The sequence below is a fragment of the Camelus bactrianus genome, chromosome 3 (assembly GCF_048773025.1).
Source record: "Camelus bactrianus isolate YW-2024 breed Bactrian camel chromosome 3, ASM4877302v1, whole genome shotgun sequence".
Taxonomy (NCBI): Eukaryota; Metazoa; Chordata; class Mammalia; order Artiodactyla; family Camelidae; genus Camelus; species Camelus bactrianus.
The window spans coordinates 140901407-140914837 of NC_133541.1; the positions used below are offsets into that span (position 1 = coordinate 140901407).

The 13431-nt window shown below is 41.3% G+C and overlaps 1 long non-coding RNA gene across 1 annotated transcript; it reads left to right on the forward strand.

The window, feature by feature from the left end:
* Positions 1–1155: 1155 nt before the first annotated feature.
* On the forward strand, positions 1156–6784 carry LOC141575457 (uncharacterized). The gene is made up of 3 exons (XR_012503050.1): positions 1156–1462; positions 2840–3408; positions 6671–6784. It is a non-coding gene; the product is annotated as an uncharacterized LOC141575457 (long non-coding RNA).
* Positions 6785–13431: the final 6647 nt, after the last annotated feature.

The window sequence follows — 13431 nt, forward strand, 5'->3', positions numbered from 1 at the left end:
AGCTTATTTTTTGGGCCTTCAAGTCTTTGGAACTGAAAATCGTACTTCTTGTTTTTTTACTATACTTCTTTATCTCTACTGGTCAAGTAATATCAGGTATATAATAAAGATTTATAGGGCTTTGTTAAGCGAAAATTTTAGACCATTGGGGGTACAAAGTTCCATGATATTTCTGTGAGGACAATTTTCATAGGCATTGATGCCATGTCCTGTTCCTGTTTGTGTTGTCTGGTATATCTCTAATTGCTGGTGTTGCCTTTGTTGTGATGAGCACACCATATTATTTCAATTAGTAAAACTTCGTTTTATTGCACTTACCTCACAATTCTGAAAGTGCAGATTACACTTCCTCTTCTGGAAATGAAGCTTAAAGGTTTTCAGCTCGGCATTCTGCTGTACGTCATATTGGAGTCTTTCCAAAAGAGCAAACTGAGAGTGCGCTTGTGCTTTCTATTGCCATGGGAATGTCCCAATGTTATCAGTTCTTCCCAGAGCTTCTCTGTCTACAGAAACACCAGTGGAAACATATGTATGGATGTCATACATCAGGGCCTGCTGGAATGATCCCACAGATCGATCTTTGTGTCCTCTGGGCAGTACCATGTCAGTGCCATCCAAAATGTAGCATCTGCATTTGGGAGATAATGCTGAAGGAAATGCTTCAACTTCTCACGTTGTGGACTTTGACCACTCTTCCTTGATCCCTCATCCTTGGGTCATGTGTGCACGAATGCAACCACAGAGCTGTACCGAATTCTCTTCCTCAAACCAATCTGTAATCCCTGTCCAGGATATGACTGTAGCAGATCCTAAAGCTTTTAATACTGATTTCAAACTCAAGGGCAACTGAATCACTCAGACCAGATGCACGGCTTCCCTAGTTGAGCCCCACACGTGCTCTAATGGCAAAATGCCAAATTGATCCTGAGCCTGCAAGATGCAGTGGATGTGGCCATGGCACATATCGAAAAACTCAATTTCACACGCCAATGTGGTTGCTTTCTTACTGGGGTAACAGGTCGGTTTGCTCTCTTGATAGAACCCACCACAACCCACAAAACACTCCAGATCCCTGAGACTGAGCGTGTGCAATTATCTGCAGCTCTATACCTCATTTTCCACTGCCTCTGCTAGCTCAAATTTGGCAGATCGGATCTTGGTCTCAGAATCAATTGTGGGGATATTTTGTGCTGATTTCTATGAGTTATGACAGCCAAGCATCTGCTGTGCACTCTTCTAACACTCAGCGCATAACCTACAGTCCCATGTGTGCTGTCCGCTTGAGAGTGTGCGTCCAAGGAAAACAGAGTTTCACCTTTGCTGCTCTATTAGCAGAGGTCAGATCCTGCACAGATTAACATTATCTACTTTGCCTTCTCCTGCTTCCAGGTTTCCTGAGGCCTCATCCTGTCTTTGGAAGTAACAGACCACTCTTCGGAAAGTGTCCTGTGCCAAGGGCTGGGTGAGTGGAAGTTTACATTGCTGTGTTTTTGGGAGGGAGTGAGCGCAGGTTGCACTGGTTCTCTGCCAACTGGGCATCGATAAATCAACACTTTCCAGATGTAATTCACAGAAATGTGATGTTTGTTTAGCTCTGTTTTCTATAAAGCCATGGTTGGAGGGATTGTCCGAAGACTCCAATTTTGACATTGTGTTGATAACACAGTTGCAGTTTTTAAGAAGGTTAATAGAATTGATTTACATGTTTTGGGATTTATATGAAAATGAAGTTAGTGTTTGAAACGTACTAAATTTACCTAGAAGTCAGACTTGTCAATTTTTGTAACATTATGTGAGCTCTAAGAAAAATGTAGACAGATAGAAAGTAAAATCGCTGTCCAAAATGTTGAAGGGGACATGTCAACTCTATACTGTTGAAGCCTCCAACACGAACAGGAACCATGAAGTACCTATTGAAACGATGAAATAACCGAGAACCTGGGTTTCCGTTGTGCATGTGGTGCCCTATAATTTCAATGACACATACTGGCCAATGTTGGCATTTCAAGGGTTAACATTCCTCTCTAGGAAAGTACAAGAAAAATCAAACAAAATATATACTTTTAGGCTTGATTCCAAAAGCACATACAGGCATTTTAGCTATGAGAACCCTGCTGCAGCTATGCTAGGCTATTGAAAATCAGGTGTTCTTCTATCAGTGATGAGAACGCTTAATCATCTGATCATGTTGGGTAAAGCAATTTAACACAACCAATTCTGCACCCCCAATATATCATACACCCGGTGCTTGACTGAAGAGAAAGACGGTCCAACAAACATGTGTCTTTAAAGTCTTTCAAGACTTTTACAGTTCAGGTCACTATCTGACATAAGATTTACCTATATATACTGTCTTGAAAAACTGAGGCCTAGTACATATTCAAGTTCAGTCAAAGATTCCTCTCACTTACCACATTCCCTTCACCCCAGACAAAACATAAACCCAGCATTTGCTGAATCTAGGGGAAGGTCATCATTTCTTTGTGTGAGCTAAGTATTCTATTCCTAACTATTTTAGGCGAGAGTATTTGACCTTTAAGGAGTTCACTGTTGTTCACAGAGTGTGAAGATGTAGGAACTCTGATTCTAAGAGGGGCTTGCTCTTCTCCTACTGGCTTCATTGCAGCTCAGTTTCTGATCCTTTAAAATGGATGCCTGAGTGGAGGGGAGGGAAGAGCAAGTGCTTGATAGCAAGGCCCAAACCTGGGAAAAGGCTTACCTGGGCTTGGTGCATTTTGGTGTGAATGCTTTGTAAATGCCCCTTGGGACTTGTGGACTTTCATGACCTCTTCCAAGAACATGAGCGCTTTTATCATCTCTGCCATCTCTTCTCTTTTAGACGTCAGGAATCATGGAGCTGTTCTTGGAACAGAGAATTGAGTGACTTTCTCAAGTGCTCGTTGACACTCCGAATGTTTCTGCCAGTATCACAGAGGTTCAGTAGGTCTCATGAATGTCTTTCGAGCCTGGTATTCTCTAGAGTTGTCTCCATGCCGGTATTCTCCATTGTAGCGGAGCAACTCTCATCAATATGTTCGCATCTCTCCTCAATCCGTGCAGCCAGCTTTTCTGCCTGCTTCTCTTCGTGTCTCCCATAAAGTCGACTTCAACAGGACTGGACAAGTCTGAAAGTACCTCGAAGCCTCACCAGTAAGCTGATGACAGGCAGATCTTCCACTGTCTGCCCTTTCATGTTTGGAAACTTACCCGTGAACTTAGGTCTTTGGGCAGCAGCATTATCTCGAAATTACACAGCGTCCCGAACAAAAGACCTAAGCCAATCTCCACAAAGGGCGGCAGCCCCTCCATCACACTGATCCACCCACAGAATTCTGCCCAGTTACCTTGGATCCACCAGCCAAAACAAGCCTTGCTTTATACAACAAGATTCCTCCTAGAATTCACCCGGTAACTGCCATCCCCAATGGTTACTGAATATTGTCCGTGTTGGGGGAGGGGCTGCATCAAACGAGAGGTTCCTATGTTAAATGTGATTTTATCCACTAGCGTGCCATTGGCCTTTTATCTTCCCTCTTTCCTTTGGTTCAGATCTCTATATACAGTACAAACGGAGGGAAGTGTGTCCATTTTTTATTTATGGTTTCACACGTCTAGAAACTTTCGAACAGCTCACAGTACACAGAGACCCCACTAAAGGAAAGTCATGTTTGTGTAATATCCATTCACCCAGAATTCATATCCGTCTGTTGATTGCTGCTTAAACACCCACGCTCTCAGAAAATGGATCCATTTGTTTAATGGGGGCTGAAATCCCGAGAATTGAAACCAAACCCAATGTGCACTTTACTGTCTATCTCGTTTGCTCTCAGTACAGTTTTGCAGAGCTAGTTGTCTTTGTTATAGGCTTATGCCGTTTCTTCTCTTCTTAGGGTAGAATATGGCATTCATTCTTGCTGTTGGAAGAATTGTAAGACTATATCACGGACTATGACCAAATCTTATTCAAAATCGACATTTGGGTTAGGTCACGATATGCTCTTTTGAATCAATATTTATTAATATTAATGCACGCATCTGTGTTCTGAATACAAGTGTGTTGAGTACATTTAAGCTGCGATACTGTGTCGATGCCTGCTGAATTACCCTTGGCATCAATTTGAGTATTTTGTTTTGAATACTTATGGTTTCTTTGGTATATGTCAGCCAACAGAACCCTTATGGTGTCTGTTTCTTTGTTTGATTGTTTGTTTGTTTGCTTGTTGTTGGTTTTGCAAACACATTAGGCCAGGCATCACTCCGTTTTCTTCAATCAGAGAGTCATATATGTGAATCACTTAAATAGTGCTTAAAATCACCTATGATTTCCTGCTAACCTCTCCCACCTTATGGCTTTGATGTCCTCCTTGCCTTCTTCTTGTTTCTTGTTTGTAACTCACGCTCTTCTTGCATTTCCAATAACGGTTTTCTTATTTCCATTTCATCTTGCTACTTTTCTATTCAGGGTAGAATTCTCAATTTTTCTTTTAGGATAAGTTTTGAACTGCTGAATTCTTTTAAGCTTTGTTGGTCTGTGAATTTCCCTAGCTCTGCCGTTATTAGAAATGGCAGTCATTTGGCATAGGCTACGCATGATTACAGATTTTTCTCATTCAGGATATGGCCTATGTCCTTGCACTCCTCCCTGTTCTGCATTATTTCTGCCGAGATATGAGCTGAAAGCCCTCTCGAGGTTCTGTTGTGAGTAAATTGCTTTCCTCTAGATGCATATTAAATCACTGGGTGATCATGAACTTTGTTGATTTGAATTATACAGCTGCAAGTAGGTCTATTGTAATTCCACCTCCTTTGGACACTGTGTAGTTCCTGAAATCGTATAGATGTTTCTTTCTTGTATTTCAGTAAGTTTCAGTCTGACTTTTCTACAATTATCTTTTCAGGCTTTTTTTTGTTAATCTTGCTTTTCCATCTGGGACTCTTACGAATCATACACTTTCATGCTTTGTCTTATCCCAGGCTTCATCATCAATGTTTGCATTTGTTTGCACTTCTTTTTCTATGTATTCATCTGATCAAGGGATTTCTGTTCCACTGTCTGCACAGTCTTTCACGAGTCCGTCTGCATTGTCAAGTCTGCTTTGGACTGACTTTAGCAGTGGTATTGTCTCATCCTTTGGTTTTCTGATGTTATTTGGCTCGTTTTTGGAGTTTCTCTTCCCCTTTCCTGGTATAATGCCTTTTGTGATTCTGAGACACTGTTGTACTTCATGTTTTCCTCACCTGAGTTTTCACTAGTTGCGCTGGTAGCATTTAGCAGTCTAGATGTTTGAAAGCTTATTTTTTGGGCCTTCAAACTCTTTGGAACTGAAAATGGTACTTCCTGTTTCTTTTACTATACTTCTTTATCTCTACTGGTCAAGTAATATCAGGTATCTAATATAGATTTTTAGGGCTTTGTTAAGTGAAAATTTTAGACCATTGGGTGTACAAAGTTCCATGATAATTCTGTGAGGACAATTTTCCCTAGGCATTGATGCCATGTCCTGTTCCTGTGTGTGTTGTCTGGTATATCTCTAATTGCTGGTGTTGCCTTTGTTGTGATGAGCACACCATATTATTTCAAACAGTAAAACTTCGTTTTATTGCACTTACCTCACAATTCTGAAAGTGCAGTGTACACTTCCTCTTCTGGAAATGAAGCTTAAAGATTTTCTGCTCGGCATTCTGCTTTACGTCATATTGGAGTCTTCCCAAAACAGCAAACTGAGAGTGCGCTTGTGCTTTGTGTTGCCATGGGAATGTCCCAATGTTACCACTTCTTCCCAGAGCTTCTCTGTCTACAGAAACACCAGTGGAAACATATGTATGGATGTCATACATCAGGGCCTGCTGGAATGATCCCACAGACCGATCTTTGTTTCCTCTGGGCAGTACCATGTCAGTGCCATCCAAAAAGTAGCATCTGCATTTGGGAGATAATGCTGAAGGAAATGCTTCAACTTCTCACGTTGTGGACTTTGACCACTCTTACTTCATCCCTGATCCTTGGGTCATGGGTGCACGAATGCAACCACAGAGATGTACCGAATTCTCTTCCTCAAACCAATCCATAATCTCTGTCCAGGTTATGACTGTAGCAGATCCTAAATCTTTTAATATAGATTTCAAACCCAAGGGCCACTGAATCCCTCAGACCAGATGCACGGCTTCTCTAGATGAGCCCCACAAGTGCTCTATTGGCAATATGCCAAATTGATCTTGGGCCTGCAAAATGCAGTGGATGTGGCCATGGCACATATCGAAACACTCAACATCACACGCCAATGTGGTTGTTTCTTACTGGGGTAACAGGTCGGTTTGCTCTCTTGATATAACCCACCACAACACACAACGCACTCCAGATCCCTGAGGCTCAGAGTGTGCCATTATCTATAGCTCAATTTCCGCTGCCTCTGCTAGCTCAAATTTTTCAGACCGGATCTTTTCTCAGAATCAATTTTGCGGATATTTTCTGCTGATTTCTATGAGTTATGTAAGCGAAGCATCTGCTGAGCACTCTTCTAACACTCAGCGCATTACCTACAGTCCCATGTGTGCTGTCCGCTTGAGAGTGTGCTTCCAAGTAAACAGAGTTTCACCTTTGCTGCTCCATCAGCAGAGGTCAGATCCTGCACAGATTTCCATTCTCTAATTTGCCTTCTCCTGCTTCCAGGTTTTCTGTGACCTCATCCTGTCTTTGGAAGTAACAGACCACTCTTCGGAAAGTGTCCTGTGCCAAGGGCTGGGTGAGTGGAAATTTACATTGCTGTGTACATTGGAGGGAGTGAGCGCAGGTTGCACTGGTCCTCTTCCAACTGGGAAATGATAAATCAACATTTTCCAGATGTAATTCATAGCAATGTGATATTTGTTTAGCTCTGTTTTATAAAAAGCCATGGTTGGAGGGAATGTCCGAAGACTCAAATTTTGACATTGTGTTGATAACACATTTGCAGTTTTTAAGAATATTAAGAGAATTGATTTACATGTTTTGGGTTTTATATGAAAATGAATTTAATGTTTGAAACGTACTAAATTTACCTAGAAGTCAGAGTTGTCAATTTTTGCAACATTATGTCAGCTCGAAGAAATATGTGGACAGATAGAAAGTAAAATTGCAGTCCAAAATGTTGAAGGGGACATGACAACTCTTTACTGATAAAGACTCCAACAGCAACAGGAACCATTAAGTACCTATTAAAACCATGAAATAACCGAGAACCTTGGTTTCCGTTGTGCATTTTGTGCCCTGTACTCCCAAAGACACATACTGTCCAATGTTGGCATTTCAATGGGTAACATTCTTCTCTAGGAAAGTACAAGAAAAACCAAACAAAATATATACATTTACGCTTGATTCCAAAAGCACATACAGGCATTTTAGCTATGAGAACCCTGCTGCAGCTATGCTAGGCTATTGAAAATCAGGTGTTCTTCTGTCAGTGATGAGAACGCTTAATCATCCGATCATGTTGGGTAAAGCAATTTAACACAACCAATTCTGCACCCCCAATATAATGTGCACCCGTTTCTTGACTGAAGAGAAAGACGGTCCACCAAACCTGTGTCTTTAAAGGCTTTCACGACTTTTACAGTTCAGGTCACTATCTGACATAATATTTACCTATATATACTGTCTTGAAAAACTGAGGCCTAGTACATATTCAAGTTCAGTCAAAGATTCCTCTCACTTACCTCACTCCCCTCACCTAAGAAATGACATAAACCCAGCATTTGCTGAATCTAGGGGAAGGTCATCATTTCTTTTTGTGAGATAAGTATTCAATACCTACCTATTTTAGGCGAGAGTATTTGACCTTTAAGGAGTTCACTTTTGTTCACAGAGTGTGAAGATTGAGGAACTCTGATTCTAGGAGGGGCTTGCTCTTCTCCTACTGGCTTCATTTCAGCTCAGGTTCTGATCCTTTGAAATGGATGCCTGAGTGTAGGGGAGGAAAGAACAACTGCTTGAAGGCCCAAACCTGGGAAAAGGCTTACCTGGGCTTGGTGCATTTTGGTCTGAATGGATTGTATATGCCCTTTGGGACCTGTGGATTCTCATGACCTCTTCCAAGAACATGAGCGCTTTTATCATCTCTCCCTTCTCTTGTTTTTAAGACGTCAGGAATATTGGAGCCGTTCTTGGAGCAGGGAATTGAGTGAATTTCTGAAGTGCATGTAAACACTGCGAAAGTTTCTGCCAGTATCACAGTAGTTCAGTAGGTCTCATGAATGTCTTTCGAGCCTGGTATTCTCTAGAGATATCTCCATGCCGGAATTCTCCATTGTAGCAGAACAACTCTCATCAATATGTTCGCATCTCTCCACAATCTGTGCAGCAAGCTTTTCTGCAAGCTTCTCTTGGTGTCTGCCATAAAGTCGACTTCAACAAGACTGGGCAAGTCTTTAAGTACCTCGGAGCTTCACAAGTAAGCTGATGACAGGCAAATCTTCCACTGCCTGCCCTCTCAGGTTCTGGAAACTTACCCGTGAACTTTGGACTTTGGGCAGCAGCTTTATCTCGAACTTACACAGCGTCCCGGGCAAAAGACATAAGCCAAACTCCACAAAGGGTGGCAGCCCCTCCATTACACTGATCCACCCACAGAATTCTGCCCAGTTACCTTGGATCCACCAGCCACAACAAGCCTCGCGTTATACACCAAGATTCCACCTAGAATCCAACCGGTAACTGCCATCTCCATTGGTTGCTGAATATTTTCAGTGTTGGGGAAAGGCCTGCATCAAACGAGAGGTTCCTAAGTTAAATGTGATTCTATCCACTAGCGTGCCATTGGCCTTTTATCTTCCCTCTTTCCTTTGGTTCAGATCTGTATATACAGTACAAATGGGGGGAAGTGTATCCATTTTCAGTTTATGGATTAACACGTCTTGAAACTTACGAATAGCTCACATGACACAGAGAACCCAGTAAAGGAAACTCATGTTTGTGTAATATCCATTCACCCAGAATACATATCCGTCTGTTGCTTTCTGTTGAAACACCCACGCTCTCAGGAATTGGATCCATTTTTTTCATGGGGCTGAAATTCCGAGAAATGAAACGAATCCCAATGTGCACTTTATTGTCTGACTCGTTTGCTCTTAGTACAGTTTTGCAGAGCTACTTGTCTTTGTTATAGGCTTCTGCCGTTTCTTCTCTACTTAGGGTAGAATATGGCATTCATTCTTGCTGTTGGAAGAATTGTAAGACTATATCACGGACTATGACCAAATCTTATTCAAAATCGGCATTTAGTTTAGGTCAAGATATGCTCTTTTGAATCAATATTTATGAATATTAATGCACGCGTCTGTGTTCTGAATACAAGTGTGTTGAGTACATTTAAGCTGCGATACTTGGTCGATGCGTGCTGAATGATCCTTGACATCAATTTGAGTATTTTGTTTTGAATATTCATGGATCTTTGGTATATGTCAGCCAAACGTACCCTTTTGGTGTCTGTTTGTTTGTTTGATTTTTTGTTTGTTTGCTTGTTGTTGGTTTTGTAAACACCTTAATACAGGCATCACTCCGTTTGCTTCAATCAGAGAGTCATATATGTGAATCACTTAAGATAGTGCTTAAAATCACCTATGATTTCCTGCTACCCTCTCCCATCTTATGGCTTTAATGTCCTCCTTGCCTTCTTCTTGTTTCTTGTTTGTAACTCACTCTCTTCTTGCATTTCCAATAATGGTTTTTCTTATTTCCATTTCATCTTGCTACTTTTCTATTCAGGGAAGAATTCTCAATCTTTCTTTTTGGATACGTTTTGAACTGCTGAATTCTTTTAAGCTTTGCTGGTCTGTGAATTTCCCTAGCTCTGCCGTTATTAGAAATGGCAGACATGTGGCATAGGCTACCCATGATTACAGCTTTTTCTCATTCAGGATATGGCCTATGTCCTTGCACTCCTCCCTGTTCTGCAATATTTCTGCCGAGATATGAGCTGAAAGCCCTCTCGAGGTACAGTTGTGACTAAATTTGTTTCCTCTAGGTGCATTTTAAATCACTGGGGTGATCATGAACTTTGTTGATTTGAATTATACAGCTGCAAGTAGTTCTATTGGGATTCCACCTACTTTGGACGCTGTGTAGTTCCTGAAATCGTATAGATGATACTCTCTTATCTTTCAGCAAGATTCAGTATGACATTTCTACAATAATCTTTTCAGGCTTTTATTTGTTAATCTTGCTTTTCCATCTGGGACTCTTACCAATCATACTCTTTCATGCTTTGTCTTACCCCAGGCTTCAACAGCAATGTTTGCATTGGTTTGCACTTCTTTTCCTATGACTTCTTCTGATCGAGGGAGTACTGTTCCCCTGACTTCACAGTCTTTCATGAGTCCGTCTGCTATATCAAGTATACTTTGGACTGATTTTAGCCATGGTATTGTCTCATCCTTGGGTTTTCTTATATTATTTGGCTCGTTTTTAGAGTTTCTCTTCCCCATTCCTTGTATAATGCATTTTGTGATTCTGAGACACTGTTGTACTTCATGTTTTCCTCACCTGAGTTTTCACTAGTTGCGCTGGTAGCATTTTGCAGTGTAGATGTTTGAAAGCTTATTTTTTGGGCCTTCAAACTCTTTGGAACTGAAAATGGTACTTCCTGTTTCTTTTACTATACTTCTTTATCTCTACTGTTCAAGTAATATCAAGTATCTAATATAGATTTATAGGGCTTTGTTAAGTGAAAATTTTAGACCATTTTGTGTACAAAGTTCCATGATATTTCTGTGAGGACTATTTTCCCTAGGCATTGATGCCATGTCCTGTTTCTGTGTGTGTTGTCTGGTATATCTCTAATTGCTGGTGTTGCCTTTGTTGTGATGAACACACCATAATATTTCCATTATTAAAAAATCGTTTTATTGCACTTACCTCACAATTCTGAAAGTGCAGAGTACACTTCCTCTTCTGGAAATGAATCTTAAATGTTTTCAGCTCGGCATTCTGCTGTACGTCATTTTGGAGTCTTTCCAAAACGGCAAACTGGGAGTGCGCTCGTGCTTTCTATTGCCATGGGAATGTCCCAATGTTGCCAGTTCTTCCCACATCTTCTCTGTCTACAGAAACACCAGTGGAAACATATGTATGGATGTCATACATTAGGGCCTGCTGGAATGATCCCGCAGACCGATCTTTGTGTCCTCTGGGCAGTAACATGTCAGTGCCATCCAAAATGTAGCATCTGCATTTAGGAGATAATGCTGAAGGAAATGCTTCATCTTCTCACGTTGTGGACTTTGACCACTCTTCCTTCATCCCTCATCCTTGGGTCATGGGGGCACGAATGCAACCACAGAGCTTTACCGAATTCTCTTCCTCAAACCAATACATAATCCCTGTCCAGGTTATGACTGTAGCAGATCCTAAATCTTTTAATAAAGAATTCAAACCCAAGGGCCAATGAATCCCTCAGATCTGATGCACGGCTTCTCTAGTTGAGCAACTCATGTGCTCTATTGGCAAAATTCCAAAGTGATCCTGGGCCTGCAAGATGCAGTGGATGTGGCCATGGCACATATCGAAAATCTCAACCACACACGCCAATGTGGTTGCTTTCTTACTGGGGTAACAGGTCGGTTTGCTCTCTTGATATAACCCACCACAACCCACAACGCTCTCCAGATCACTGAGACTCAGCGTGTGCCATTATCTCTGGCTCTATACATCATTTTCCGCTGCCTCTTCTTGCTCAAATTTGGCAGACCTGATCTTGGTCTCAGAATCCATTGTGGGGATATTTTTTGCTGATTTCTATGAGTTATGTCAGCCAAGCTTCTGCTGTGCACTCTTCTAACACTCAGCGCATTACCTACAGTCCCATGTGTGCTGTCCGCTCGAGAGTGTGCATCCAAGTAAAACAGAGTTTCATCTTTGCTGCTCCATAATGCCGAGGTCAGATTCTGCACGGATTTCCATTTCTACAATTCCTTCTCCTGCTTCCAGGTTTTCTGAGGCCTCATCCTGTCTTTGGAAGTAACAGAGCACTCTTCAGAAAGTGTCCTATGCCAAGGGCTGGTTGACTGTAAGTTTACATTGCTGTGTATATGGGAGGGAGTGAGCTCATGTTGCACTGGTTTTCTGCCAACTGGGAATCGATAAATCAACATTTTCCAGATGTAATTCACAGAAATTTGATGTTTGTTTAGCTCTGTTTTCTATAAAGCCATGGTTGGAGGGATTGTCCGAAGACTCCAATTTTGACATTGTGTTGATAACACATTTGCATTTTTGAGAAGTTTAATAGAATTGATTTACATGTTTTGTGATTTATATGAAAATGGAATTAGTGTTTGAAATGTACTAAATTTACGTAAAAGTCAGACTTGTCAATTTTTGTAACATTATGTGAGCTCTAAGAAATATGAAGACAGATAGAATTTAAAATCGCAGTCCAAAATGTTGAAGGGGACATGTCAACTCTTTACTGTTGAAGCCTCCAACAGCAGCATGAACCATGAAGTACCTATTGAAACTATGAAATAACCGAGAACCTGGCTTTCCTTTGTGCATGTGGTGCCCTATACTCCCAAAGACACGTAATGGCCAATGTTGGCATTTCAAGGGGTAACATTCCTCTCTAGGAAAGTACAAGGAAATCCAAACAAAATATATACATTTAGGATTGATTCCAAAAGCACATACAGGCATTTTAGCTATGAGAACCCTGCTGCAGCTATGCTAGGCTATTGAAAAGCAGGTGTTCTTCTATCAGTGATGAGAACGCTTAATCATCCGATCATGTTATATAAAGCAAATTAACACAACCAAGACTGCACCCCTAATATATCGTGCACCCGGGGCTTGACTGAAGAAAAAGACCTTCCACCAAACTATGTCTTTAAAGTCTTTCACGACTTTTACAGTTCAGGTGACTATCTGACATTATATTTACCTATACTGTCTTGAAAAACTGAGGCCTAGTATATATTGATGTTCAGTCAAAGATTCTTCTCACTTACCACACCCCCTTCACCCCAGACAAGACATAAACCCAGCATTTGCTGAATCTAGGGGAAGGTCATCATTTCTTTGTGTGAGCTAAGTATTCAATTCCTAAATATTTTAGGCGAGAGTCTTTGACCTTTAAGGAGTTCACAGATGTTCACAGAGTGTGAAGATGGAGGAACTCTGATTCTAGGAGGGGCTTGCTCTTCTCCTACTGGCTTCACTGCAGCTCAAGTTCTGATCCTTTAAAATGGATGACTGAGTGTGGGGGAGGGAAGAGCAAGTGCTTGATAGTAAGTCAAAAACCTGGGAAAAGGCTTACCTGGGCTTGGTGCATTTTTGTCTGAATGGTTTGTAAATGCCCCTTGGGACTTGTGGACTCTCATGACCTCTTCCAAGAACATGAGCGCTTTTATCATCTCTGCCATCTCTTGTCTTTTAGACGTCAGGAATCTTGGAGCCGTTCTTGG